Below are 14,459 nucleotides of genomic sequence, written 5' to 3' on the forward strand. Positions count from 1 at the left end.
ATAAACAGTAGCATCACGACAAAAGTTGCAACATGTTTAATTAATATTTTAACAGAATTTGTAAATTTCATTATTAACGATATGTAACAGAAAACACTGAACATATAAAGATGTATAAAATATGTGCATATATAAGCAAAATACTGAAATGAAAATGTATCATAATATATATATATACTCAAATATATACCGAAAACTGAAAAGCACTGAAAGTTCATAGTATGGAAATAAGTTAAAAATCAATACATATTTCTTAAAATTAGGAAGTAAATAGACGAACCTTTTATATTTAAAAATTATAATAATTGAAAATAAGTTATTGGTTGAGTATGGGTACTCATGCAAGTAAAATTATTACTCAGTAGTTCATGGTTTGTGGATTCGAGATTAGAATTTTCAGATTACCAATGGATATTGGATGAATAGTGTTTCCGCAGCGATGATTATCAGTTTGAAATGAACCATGAACAAAAGAAACGTTTCTAAATTAATCTGTAACCCATATTACCATGATAATCACGTAAGCAACAATGAATTTAGATTTAAACGTAGTTTACTGAGAAAACTTTATAAAACCTCTTCAACACGTTACACATTAAATTATATCAAGATCCTTTTGTATGATTCAATTATGTATTCCACTTTGTATTAATAAATGAAACGTTTTACGAATTCTCAAAATTGTTCAGTGAAAACAAAGCATAGAAGCTGTTATAACCTTAATTTCTGACTACTTTATACACAAATTTACGAGTTAAAAATGTATAGCACTGTTTTTAGTACCCCAAATAAGTCGCCACAAAAAATAGCCATATAAGGCAAATACTGTGATGAACTAAACGTTTTATGTTTGCATAATATGAATATTGTTTTTGATTAATACAAGTAAAATATTCTTACAACTATTTGTCCTAACAGTTTAAAAGTATGTGAACTTTGCTAATTGTGACTGATAAGTTATTAATACCATATGATATTAGAAATCTTCAATGTCATTATGAAGGACATAGGCCAATAAGATGGCAATGTCTCCATCTCTTCGAATTTCTTTATTCACAAGTATTGTATTCACCTTATCTTACAAACGTTGGAAAATCTACAAAAGTGGCTAGAAAATCGCTCTTAATCTTGTTCATAACTTTACTTTAAAAAAGCGGCATTTCACATATCGCTTATACTAAACATTTATATTTCACCTTCAGTCTTTGTCGAATTCATCAAAAATATCGTCGATGATTCGTGTTTCAAATGTTACAACAGTTGGATGAGTACGTTATGGACGTATGCCACATTTAGTATAAATGTTGCCCGCTGATCTGACGTTCAGTCTTAAGAGCTTAGGAATTGCACAAGGATGCACCAGGAAAGTGATGAGAAATGTTAAGTACACACTTCACGTAGTCTTGTGAACCACATACTTAATTGTATAGCAAAAACGTTATTAGTTCCACAAACGCAAGTACGTGTTTCAATTTCATAGGATAATGTAACTTCTAACGTATAAGCGTTCGATTAGCTCTACTGAGCAAGTTGTGATTTAATTGGCTTATAATTTATAGGATGTATACAATGTTACTCTAGATGCGTTCAGTGGTTACCTTTTGCATTTTGCACATTTGCATCCAAACATTGAGGTTTAAGTACAACTCTTGATATTTTAGCATATGTAACAGTTTTTAAGACAAAATAATCAGCGTCATCTCTAAATAGTATCATCTTTTAAGATTTATCATATCTCAAAATTGTAAGTAAACTAATGTCGAACAACACTGTGTAAAGCTGGAACTGACGTTAAAAGAAGTTGATGCAAATAACATAAGTTACCTTAAACAGAGTAAAATTGCGTAATAAGGCTACACAGGAATTAATACACATGTAAAACATAAAAATGTGGCAATACACAAGTTAATTTCTGCATGCAAACCCTATGATAATTCCATTACACGAAAAACAATTTTGTTAGTAGACATTTATTTTTTCGAGATCACATAAATGCAAAATTCCCGTCTTATGGACCTTTGTACATCGACTATATTATTCGTAGAAATAATTCATAGACAAAAGGAAATATTGTCTACGAAATTCGAAATTTATGAGTGTTACTTAAAAGTATGTAATAATCGCAGACAAATCGAACGCGTGTTAATGTCAGATTTTTAATTAAAAACAGACCATGATTACTTGGAAGAATTAAATAATTTGGGACTTGCTCAAATTGATCAAAATATGAGCTTTATACTACAACTTACCTTTCTATGTTTACTTACTTACTCCTACGTTTAGAAAACAATTCAGATTATGACACGCTGTTTGTTTGTTTGTTTGTTTGTAATCAAGCAGAAAGCTACACGATGGGCTATCTGTGCTCTGCCCACCACGGATATCGAAACCCGGATTCTAGCGTTGTAAGTCCGCAGACATACCGCTGTGCCACTGGGGGCACCCACTTTGAGGCAGTAGTAAAATTAAGAAATTACAGCTCTGAAATCCGGGATTCGATTCCCTGCGATAGCTCAATGTGGCATTGCTCTAAAAAAACAAACAAACAATCTAATAACATTATTTGAATTGATTAAAAGTTTTTAATATGAAATTCTGAACTTTACTTTTTAACATTGGTCATAAGCCTACTTATATTGAGTCTAACAATGTTTTCAATTATTAAGCTCTGAAGATTTCTAGTAATACTGCACCAGGACCGCATTTTCAAAGAATGAGGTTCCTTGTTAATATAGTCGATACTAGATGGCAGCACAAAAAAACAAGGCCCTTGCTTACTTCCGGTATTCATGGCGTCATTTATAATACGAACGTGCAGTGTACTTCTAGCAACATGACAAATCGCGTCACCTTATTTTAATTATATCTGAAAGGTATTAAATATATATGCTATGATATAGCACAGCAAGATACTAGCCTTCTTCTATGGCTATGAAACAGGTCATGCTTATAGTAGTGTGAATGAGTCTTAGTAGCTTTTGAAGTTTATACAACGCCAATAATTGCATTTTCTCCAATAACTTATCGCCTTAAACAAACAAACAACAAGAAAGATTATTTGAACATGTTTGGAAAGCAATATCTTCATAAGCAGAGATATAAGGAAAACATAGGACAACAAGTATGGCTAGAAAACGTTTCAGTATTCATGTGTACAAACGTTGCTGAAATAAATCAAAGTACTCTTTCCTATTTTTCTAGATACAAATATTATAATTATATTATAGTTGGAAAAAACATTTAATTTTGATAATCGAACACCATACAAATTCTTCAAGTATGTAGTTTTATCTGAACAGAAATGACATACAATCACGACACTTCGAGCACTTCCAGTATATATGAAACAGTACCTTTAAAGCTTTGAAAGTTTTGTTGGTAATGGCCTACCCCAGTTTCAATGCAATAAGGTAAGCACCATCACTGCGATAAAGCGAGGCGATATTTGAGGGACTGAGTTTTTCTGTGCTGCCCTCCTGCGGTTGTAGTTTCGAGGTACCCCTCCCCCCCCCAAAAAAAAGACAAAAGACAGATAGAGGAGAGTTAAGGCTGTATTTTGTTTACTTGATAATCTCATTTTACATGCTTTCAAAATTATAAGCACGGCTAAAGTAGCATGATCTTCTTTGCTCTTTATATACATGTTCTATTGTGGCTGAGTATTTGTGTTTCTGATGACTTTTATCTAAACTAAATTTGTACTAAATTTTAAATAATTATAGCTGTCATGTAAAGATGTTGCATTTCATCGTATAAATTTATACATTTATATTCCATGTGCTTATCATTTAGGTTGATGAAATCGTACTTACCGTAAATGCGTTATGTGTGTATGATTTATTTATGAAAACGCTGTAAAACAGCTTGGCTTTATATTGCTTTCCATCACAGTATTCAGATCGTTCGGAAAGTGCTTGCACGAGCTAGATTTCTCCGTGAAATCCCCAAATATGAAATTATTTATGAAATAGCAACGAAGATTATAAGTTTTCCTGTTTTTCAACAGCATATCATATTGATCCTATCAGCCGGTTGGCAATCTCATGTATAATGTTCAACATCAGTAATCTACGACATTTTCCACCTAAGTCCGGTAAATAATAAATGACCACAAGCACTGGATAATTCAAACTTAAATAAAAATTTTGAGTATACGATGAAATTGAAATATATATATTACTAGACATTTTAGAAAATAGCATTAAATGATATCGTAGTGCAAAGTAGGTAAAGGAAGTATTCTCTGAATAGCATAACATGGATGACTTTAAGATGGTTTACTGTGTAACAAATCGTGTTAATAGTAATAAGCTCCGTTGTGCTTTAACACAACAGATGTAGGAGACACGAATACGTCCTGATGTAGAATGTTCCTTTGCGGAGTACAGAACGAAAACTTGAAAGGAGTGTTATTAAAACGGAAAATAAATTTTGTGGCAACTTTGAACTCGTTGATCTGCAAAATATTTCGACTCCAAAAATATCGAACTGCATTAGCCTATATGTATTCTAGAATTTGTTAATCTATAACTATTTCACTAACTTGTAAGTATCCACGTATCAAGAGATGGTACTTTATTATGACGTATATGGTAGGTCATAACAAAGTTACATATAGTTGCATTTTCATACAAATATAATATTGACCATTTTAATCTTATTAGAATTAATATTTTTCTTTAAATTACTCATAATAATTTACTATTTTATATTTATTGAGTAAGCTGATTTTACAGTAGTAGGTGGTTAGGTATATTGTAGGTGAAGTACCAATAAGTTTATGAATTAAATATTTAGCGAAAAAGAAATTAAAATTACCAGGTAATAAAGTTTAGTTAGCAGAAAATTGCAAGCAGGTTTCGACATACCATTTATAGGTAGGCAAGAAATAGAAAATACACATCAAATGCCTACAGACAAACACGTTGACTATTAGCGAACCCACAAGTGGTATAGCGGTATGTCTGAAAACCGGGTTTCGATATCCGTGATAGGCAGGGCACAGATAGCCCATTGTGTAGCTTTGTTCTTAATTAGAAACAAACAAAAACTATTAGCGATTTAATTTAATTTTTTGGCATGCAGATGAAGAAAGATCACAACTCTTGGTGAAAGGATTTTCTCCCCCTGGATGCTTGTCCTATTTGACGCCTGAGGGTGTGATATTCAAAAATAGTTGGTTAGCTCGTAAGTATTTACGAAATAATGATGCTGTTTTTTTTTATTTATTAAGAAAAAATTTATATTTTCTTAATTTGAAATTTAAACAGCACGATCGCACGAGAGGAGTAAATATATGTCACTAAAGATTTTTCTTTTAGATTTTATGTTATTGATAAAGTTTATTCGAAACGAATTATTTTATAAATAGTATATTTTTTTGATGCTATCACTCAGATACTTTCTAACTAATTACAGCTTATGTCTGGTCACATCTTTTAAATTAGTTCAAATACAAATAGGACCTGAAACTGAACCTATTAGTTTAACAATATTTGCAAATCAATATATATGTCCATTTTGAAAATATATATTTTATTATTTGGAATTTCGCGAAATATTTGACTTTGCAGTTTAATTCACTGTGTTATCATATAATGAAAATAATAAGAATAGTGTTGATCTTAATAATACTTCTAAGGATATAGTAGTGCTTTTTTATCCCTTGACCAGTATTCTATGTCCAGCTTATTTCCAGGCATGCGGAACCTAGCCATGTCTTGTAGTATGGTCAGCTTAATTTTAATAGGAGCCTGTGCCTTAGTAGGATCCTTTGGTCTTGTCAAGAGAGAAATATCAGCAGTAATGGTTACTGGAGTAATGCTTTTCCTTGCCGGTAAGTCCAATTGTACATCGTACTTATAATGATAGATTACAATATAAGTAGGTTAGAAATTTTTGTCATCCTGGCAGTATTGTGTGAAGCTGTGAAACAAATCTATAATTTTGCATTAATTTACGAGCACCTGCAACTCTTAATGGTTTATCGATAAAACTTGCAGTAATTTACACAAGCAGAGAACTAAAATAAGTACCATATTATGAAATACTCTATTAAACCTATGGAAACACAAGAAAGCAATAATTGGTAACCAGAATACCAAATCAAAGTCAGTATATCTATCGAAACTGGATAAGTCCCCACCCCCCAAAAAGCACTGTGAGGGGTATTTGTTAAAACAGTTTACTGACCTAAGAAGATAAGAAATTATTTTTCAGGGATTGATCAAGATATGTAAGCCTAGTGTTGTAGTGGTAAAACTAATTATCAAGAAGATTAGACCAGAGACCAGGTAATGGCATGGTAGGCACTATGGGTTAAACAAGAAATGGTAAACGACAAACTAACCCAATGAGAAGTGAGTAAACGCCATTTATCTACGAATTCCTTCTGATACATTACTGTGTTAAATTCATCAAAATACTCCCAAAATGTGTATTCCAATCTACTTTGTTCCGAATAAAAATTCTTAGATTTAGTTAATTACTTTCACCAAACTTGAGATAAGCCTACTATATACTTAATAATGCGATTTTAGTCCCAGTGGCTCTTCTACGCTGAATCTCTGAAATTGTTTTCTCTTGAAGAAAGAAGAGTTAGAAGGGATCTGATATAGTTATTTAAAATTGTTAAGGGAATTAAGAGTGCTGATGCGTTGATGCATCATCTTTTCTTCGTACTTAATCGTGACAATTCTAAGATTGTGGGACACAAATATAAATTTTGGCAAGAGTCATCTTCAAGTAAGACAGCTTTATTTTTTTAACAGGGTGATTGGTCTTTGGAATGGGTTGCCTTCAGATATGGTGAATGTAGTTAATTTAAGGAAAGGCTTGGTAACTATCTGAATGATAAGTTTGAATATTAATCACTGTTTTATTTTTATTAAGTTTAACAGATGTGACGTCCTAAATAGACTGTTTTTGTCCTTAAATTATATGTATATGTATTTACGTTATTTTCATACTAATTGAAATAATGAGTCTGATCTGAAATTAAGAGAACTTTGTTACGATAGCTATGCATTTATATTATACATTCTTGCCAGTAAACTCTTAATATTTTATGTAATGTGATTGGGCTATGTTTATAAGACAGAATTTTTTTCTCGCTGTCTTAATGTCTATTAGTGTATTTTTATTGTCATATATAAAAATAGTAAACAACATTACCTTTGTATTGTGATGTCATGTTGATAAACTTAGTAAAAGGTTTGCATTGAAATACACCCTAGTGACAAACCCTAAAGTAAAAACTCAAAACAATTACTGAAGTCGACTATAATGGAGTCGTAATGTAATGATATAACATTCAGATATTAGCTTTATTGCGAGATTAAGCATGATGTAACAGAGAAAATTCCAACTTCAGACTAATTCATGGTGGATATTCTAATATATCAAGTAACTTATCCTGATACAATTTCGTGAAGAAATCCTTCCTTTATTATCGTATTAAAAAACATGGCGTGATCAAAATACCGAATCAACATTAATAAAATATAGTGTTTGAAAGCCGACAAAGTACATTTGTAAGGATGACATGTATTTATGCTACTAAACTATTTTATTTTTAATTAACTTGTTTTGTTTACAGTTTAAGAAATAATTGTATAATTACGTTGAACATTTTATTCTCATCTCACTGTTGTTTCTCAACCTTATTGAAATATTCCAACTGTTTGGTAATATTTTCTACTATAAATAATGGTTCTTGCTTTGACCACCATTACGTAATATTTTCTACAATAAATAATGGTTCTTGCTTTGACCACCATTACACAATATTTTCTACAATAAATAATGGTTCTTGCTTTGACCACCATTACACTAATATTTTCTACAATAAATAATGGTTCTTGCTTTGACCACCATTACACAATATTTTCTACAATAAATAATGGTTCTTGTTTTGACCACCATTACATAATATTTTCTACAATAAATAATGGTTCTTGCTTTGACCACCATTACACAATATTTTCTACAATAAATAATGGTTCTTGCTTTGACCACCATTACGTAATATTTTCTACAATAAATAATGGTTCTTGCTTTGACCACCATTACGTAATATTTTCTACAATAAATAATGGTTCTTGCTTTGATCACCATTACATAAAGATGTAGAGTTTGCTAATTTTCTTCTTCTCTCTAATCAGGCTTGTAGAGATTTATGGTGTTCTGTATTATGGTTGACCATTAAATTATAAAAATGTACAACTTAAAACTGATGAAGTAATTAATTTATTTGAAACAAATCACATCACAGAATTAAATGAATATTAAAGATTTAGTTGTTTTTTTTCTTGCACTCAAACTTTCTGTTCATAACAAATGAATAACAAACCTAGAAAAATATTTTGTTATCCATCGACCTTACGATATCATTTCTGAAAACAAACCATGCATAGGTTAAGAAACCTTAATTTTGATGTCGTTTATGCAAATGTTTGGTGTTGAGACTTCATGTTTAGTTATAAGGTTAGTATTTTGACATCGAAATTTAAACAATTATAACACGAATGAAGCTTTATATATATATATCATACTTCATGAGAAATGTATTTGCACAATATGCTATCCATATCACTAGACTAAGTGTTTTTTTTTCACCTCATAATATAATATTTTAGAACACCCAAAAGTATTTCCAGGATTTTTACAATAAATATTATCAATTTTCTTTAGCTCTCTTTGGACTATTTACTCTTTCCTTCATGTACTTCAAAAGAATGAAACCAGACGGAGTCTACACTAGTACAATCATCGACCAAGGGATTCCTATCGAGTACCTCAGGGCAAGAGAATTTACGATGGGATGGTCGGCATCATTAGGGTGGGTTGGTATAATATTATGTATCATTTCTAGTACCTTCTGGCTTCTCTTAGCTCGAGTGTTAAGGTACCAGTTATTTTCTGTGACGTAGTAATCAAGTGGTATCTAAGTAATCTGAAAGAAAACCAGCACTTGGATATGTCTGTATCATAAGTTATATTTAATATAACCTTCTATTTGCTCACCTAAAATTTACCTTATCTGTGAAATAATATTCGATTGAATAATTAGTTTAAAAATCTATAAACCTAGATTGAACAGAAGTTCTAATTAAAGACGGCATATACCAAAAAAAGATGAGTTGACACGCGTCTATCGTAAACGAAACTTAATTCGTTTAGAGATGTAAATTGTATTACACACCAGTCACACTTCATAGACAACTTTAAAAAATTAACATCGTCTTTACTGTGTTATTTTGTTTCCATAATTTCATGTTTATTTGTATTTTTTATTTAAATGTATAACCTTCCATAATATGCATTAACAAATGGAAAATCATAAAAACTATGCCTACTTGCTATAACAAGGACAACAAATAACTCCAAAATATATATATACAGCCAATACAATGAACTGAAGGGAAACTCACCACCTGATGTTTCTCATAATAAGAGGTTTTGCTGTTGGTGGGAGTGCAGTGTGTAAATACCCATTTGGTATCAAATGGTTCATAAATTAATTATCTGTATATTTCACATGTTTGAGCTAACACGTTGTAAAACTAAAAGCATTATATAATTATCAAGAAGATTGTTTATATATATATATATTTAAATATGAATGAAACTGGATTAGAGACAGTGACATATATAATGTGTAGTATGCTCTGTAATATTTACTTCAATAACATACTAATTTTCACGATATCGTATTTGTGTGGATATAGTTAAAAAAACGATTTTTAACGTACTTAAATGAGTGAATCTACTAAATAATTCATATATATATATATATATAATATGTTTTACGGTTTACGACGGTCATCATTACTACCAGACGATCAAAACCAATAAAAAAAGTAATTCCACAAATTAAAGACTATGTAGCAAACTTACACACACAAAAAAGAAGAATGCAGACGTTTTTATACTAAACATATTTAGATTTAAGGTTTACTTTGTATGTTAACTCAAAAGGAACGTTTCTGATTGGACATAAACAAATATATATTATTATTTCGATTTTAAAGTTAGGCTTTATTCAATGATATACTATAACGTAATAATACAATTCAAGCAAAACAAAAGACTGTACCGTAGCTATAGCAGTTCTCATTCTATTGGATAAAATTCATGTATAATGTTACTTGAATTTCAAATCAAACTTGATTGCAAAATTCGTGCTATTTGAATATGAAGAAAGTTTACCAATATGAATGAAGTTTTTTATTATGGAGAAACATGTTAATACTTTCATACATAATTTTTAATAGGATATTTATTTCTCACTTAAGCAGACATACATGTGTATTTAAGTTTCACGTGCGCTCTGTGGGAAATTTGTAATAATCTTACTTTACGTTTAGAAGTGATCGGATAACGAAAAATCGTGCAAAATTGCATAATTAAAGACAACCATTTCTTGTATTTCATAAATAATAACATAACATTACTTAAGTGCCTCAGTTTTGCTGCCATTGTTCAGAAATGTCACATAGTTTATCAGACCTGAACATGTGATGCAGCTACATTTTAAGACTAGTATATGACAATAGTATCACCTGAAAACTATAGAAGAATTGTGAGTGTTTAAGATATAGTTGTATGTTTCTATAGATTGTGACATTCAAAAGTATCTGCATGAAAAATGTACATACATATATATTCATGGTGGCTAAGCAGGGAGTCTGAGGGCCTATAACGCTAAATATTGAGTTTCAAAACCCGCTATGGTCAGAGCACAGATAACCCATTATGTAGTTCTCCATGCCCAGCATGGCGAGGTGGTTAGGGCGATCGACTCGCAATCTGCAGGTTGCGGGTTCGAATCCCCGTCCCACCAAACATGCTCGCCTTTTCAACTGTGGGGGCATTATAATGTGATGGTCAGTCCCACTATTCTTTGGTAAAAGACTAGCCCAAGAGTTGGTGGTTGGTGGTGATGAAAAACTGCCTTTCCTCTAGTCTTTCACTGCTAAATAAGGGACGGCTAGAGCAGATATCCCTCGTGTAGCTTTGCGCGAAATTCAAACCAAACCAAACCAATGTAGCTATGCGCTAAAACACAAACAAATAAACAATATTCGTCCCCCTTCTGGAGTCTCAGCAATAAGTCAAAAGGTACGTTGAAAATCAAATTTTACGATTATTAGCTAGAAAATAATTGTGTTCTGCCACCTGTATATTTTCTTACATAATGTTCAGTAAACAGACGTTAGAATGGCTTGGATAAAACCGATGATGCTTCTTATAGAACTACTCTATACTACTATTCTAACCAACTCTAAACATTTACACTAAATGACATAGTTACTATTTACACCGACCAACATCAGTATACTTCTCATACATATGTTTCTGGTTTACTTAACCTATAGTCAAACTCTACTGAAATTAAAAAACTGACATAGTTACTTTGAAACAAAGCAAACATTTTTTTTGAAAACTAACAAGAGAAAATGTTATTTCGCGTCTTCTTAAACTGGTGGCCATCTTCTGTGATTTCCAACAACAACTGACAGAAAAATAATTGCACGGGACGAACACCGCGTATTCACATTCAAAGTTATGAAAAGATGATAAAAACCCTATAACCCGAGCGCTTTCTAAAGGTCCATCTTTCGAAAATGATTGGCTTATAGGGTTTTCATCATCTTGTATCAAGACTTCTTGTACCTACGTGTTTTTCTGACATCATGGAGAAAGTTAAGAAAAAATATAGTTGTAATTCTATTGCAATAATTATTTATTCAAAATATTTTAAACGGTATTTTATTATTACATGGTATTCATTTAGTGTATTTCCAACTTTCATTTCTTGCAGCTCTGAGAAGTCTTGTGTGTTAACAAAAAACGCATTTATCGATTTTTTTACAATTGTACCCATTCAAAACTATGCATTTATATATATACTAAAAAACTATCATTCCTTGAAAATATAATGTTTCATTTCTTGATTTTCGTGTAATTTCTCTTCTCTCTCTCAGTTGTTTCAACATTAGAAACGTTTGTTACCACATTTCACATCAGATACTCTAAACGATTACCAAGCAAGCTCAGCTTTAAAATAGCTAGAACAGACGAAGATCCTAATTCATCTGTTTCGATACTGAACAAATAATTTGTGTTTTAGTAGTTTGTAATATGTGTTTTGTCGAAACACTGGCTACCCAGATCTCCACCAGCGGTGAACCATGAATTCTAATGCGAAGCTTACAATATAAAGGAATGAACTACACATATGAGATTTTTGTAGTTTCTTTTGATATTCATTACGCTTCTGAAAATGTTTTTTGTTAGATTATATTTAGTTGAAAATTACAGGAACTTCTTCTGTAATAAGAAAAATAAGTTTATTTGGGTTTAGCTAAGCGATAGGAAACTATTTGGACGACCTAAATCATTTTTAGCCGCTGTTGAGATTGATCTACATTTTGCTTTATATAAATAATAAGTTATTTTATTTGATTACAATGAAAATAACAATACCATTCGCTAATAAGAGGGAATCCTCAATAGCCGCGGCTGTAATTAGATCTCAAATCGGTCAAGAGATGAAGCTATAAGCTGAAAGTTTTTACTTTAAAAAACTCAGAGCCATTTACTGAGCCGCTATGCCAAGACTATTGTTTGCTAAAATCACGTTACCCAGCCTGACAAAGGTAATAATGAGTCACTTTGAAGAGTGAGGACCGAGGTAACGATCAATTATTGTTAGTTTTTGTGGTGATTTTTATGATTTAAAGTTTGAAGTGAACTGTTTCAACTAACAATATAAAGTATCAAAAGAAATATGTTGATAAATATCAAACATCTTGAATTGGCTGTATAAATAAGATATAATTTTTTGATTAAACATAAAAACATTGGAATTCAAAGACGAAAGAAAGTATTTTAAAAGTGTGGTGTCTTTTGTTTGTTTGTTTTTCAAAAACAATATCTCAAGAAAATATTTTGGGAATTTCCCAACCTATAAAATTACTAAACGAAATTATATGAATTTTTAAAGCGGAAGCTATACATTATTTTAAAAATCTGTACTATAATCCAGGTAATTTGTTTAAGTATTTCTACTGTAAGAGAGAGAAAATCAAGGGATATCAGTTGCGTCTCTCTGGTCCAGAGAAAAAATCAAAGGATATCAGTTGCGTCTCTCTGGTCCAGAGAAAAAATCAAGAGATATCAGTTGCGTCTCTCTGGTCCAGAGAAAAAATCAAGGAATATCAGTGACATCTCTCTAGTCCAAAGAGAAAATCAAGGGATAATCAGTGACATCTAATTGGTCCAGAGAAAAATTCAAGGAATATCAGTGACATCTCTCTAGTCCAAAGAGAAAATCAAGGGATAATCAGTGACATCTAATTGGTCCAGAGAAAAAATCAAGAGATATCAGTGGCATCTCTCTAGAAAAGGCTATACAAGGACGATGACAATTTTGAAACAAAATATTAGAAACTACATTCATGTTCTATTCTGGAAATACTTTCCAGAAAATCATTTATCCCAAGTCAACATGCTAATCTCGATATTGTATAATGGAGAAGTATATTTTTTCCAGGTGGTATTTCTGTATATGTCCAGTATTCCAGATGTTGTAACAACGCAATGACTGACTTATGCCACTTACAGAAGCAATCATAGTTGTATTAGCCCTGACCGTGCGTGAAGCCTAAAATGGGATTAGTATCATTCACATCCTAGTTACATCCTGTTCACATAAATCGTCTATTTAAGTAAAAACATCTTGTAGTGAAACTTGAAGAATATTGCCTGAAAATACTCGTACGAAGGTATATTATTTACTATATTTTATAAAATTGTTACAACCATAATATCTGCATTTTACTGCTTAATATATATTGATCACTGTCCTTTTTTTATTTGTATTTCATACTTCATGTTCTGGTTTGACAGTAATATCCAAAGTTTGGTCATCAAATTTTTAAATCTATTTAGAGAATGCTAAACTAAACACAAATATAACATAACACGCCGTTATCTCGAATTTCCTAATACGTACGAAATCACAGAATGTGGAATACAATCTTGCACACTATTTCAATGAAAGAAATTTAGTTTCAAGGGACGACTATTATTAGAAGGATTTATATTAAGTAAGCTGAATTGAGAGGTAAATTCAACATGAGTACGTATTTTATGACGTCAGCAGTTGAGTTGACATAAGATATGTTGACCTCAAAATAAAAATGTCAATTGTTCAGCAATTTCTTATACTAATGATAATATTTAATACTTGTCTTTTAAATCTGAATGTGATTTTTCTTTATGCCTTAATTGACACATAGATGTTGATGTATCAAGTAATTATACAGTTTGTTTTAACCCCAAAACATGATTTCACTTTCTAGTACAAGGTAAATTTCAGACTTCTGAACTTTTTTTTAGAAATATATATGCAAATTCTCGACCAAAATATATCTAACTAACATATGTACAAT

This window comes from Limulus polyphemus, unplaced genomic scaffold (assembly GCF_000517525.1).
Source record: "Limulus polyphemus unplaced genomic scaffold, Limulus_polyphemus-2.1.2 Scaffold119, whole genome shotgun sequence".
NCBI classification, from domain to species: Eukaryota; Metazoa; Arthropoda; class Merostomata; order Xiphosura; family Limulidae; genus Limulus; species Limulus polyphemus.